The following is a 958-nucleotide window of genomic DNA, read 5'->3' as shown; positions in this document are numbered from 1 at the left end:
CGGCCCTCACCTGCCCCGCCGTGCGGCCGCGCCCCCGGGCGGGGCCTGGCGCCACCTGGGCTTCTCTGCAGCCCCGAGGTGGGGCAGTTGCAGCGGAGCTGTGCCTGGGCCCTCCGTCCCCACTCCCGCCCCACCTTCATCCCTCCTCTGTCCTCCGAGCCAGGGGCCCCAGAAACAGGCAATTTTGAGTCTCGCCCCGCCCCCAGCCCCAGCGAGACTCCCCGTGTAGGGGAGCCTGCTGGACAGACGGGCAGTTGCAGGCTCGGTGCCCGGGCTCTCCGTGGGGCACTGCACGCGGCCACAGCCACGGCCGCCCAGGCGCGTGCACACGCCAGTCCACACAGCGGCGCCCCACAAGGAGGCCCACAGCGAGCGCGTGCGGGGGCGGGGGCGCCCCGCGAGGGGGCTGGTGTGCTTGCGCAGAACCGGTGACCAGACCCGGCCCGGAGCCTCCACACCAGGGCTGACACTGGGTGGGACCTCCTGGGTCAAGGAAGGAGCACACGGACGAGTAGACCACGCAGCCCCGGTCCGCCCCGGGCCTGGCCGGAGAAAAGCGGCTTACCGGGGACACGGTGTCCCGGGCGGTGGGGGAGGGGCGGCCCGGAGTTCCCAGGTGGACGCGGTGAGTCCTGGGCAGCTGGGGTCGAGCCGGACCTGCCGCCAGACGTCACAGTGACGGCTCCTAAGCTCCTAATCGTCCCAGATCAGCGCACAGGGATTTGGGGCGTCGACTGTCTGCTCTTTCGCCCTTGGGGAGGGTACTCCCCACACGCCAGCCCTCGCCGCTGCGCGGGGTCTTCGTGTTTTCAGACCCACGTATCGCCAGGACAATAACGTGGGCACGACGGCCGCTGTCCTTGTGGATGGGGACTGACGAGCGGTCCCTTGGCCTGACAGGCCGACCCTGCGGTGTTAGGGGGCGGGGAAGGGGTGCAGGGGATGCTTCCCAGCCCCC

This window comes from Tupaia chinensis, unplaced genomic scaffold (genome assembly GCF_000334495.1).
Source record: "Tupaia chinensis unplaced genomic scaffold, TupChi_1.0 Scaffold143624_1, whole genome shotgun sequence".
Taxonomy (NCBI): Eukaryota; Metazoa; Chordata; class Mammalia; order Scandentia; family Tupaiidae; genus Tupaia; species Tupaia belangeri.
The sequence above is the reverse complement of the archived record's forward strand: the minus strand, read 5'-3'. Positions refer to the sequence as shown.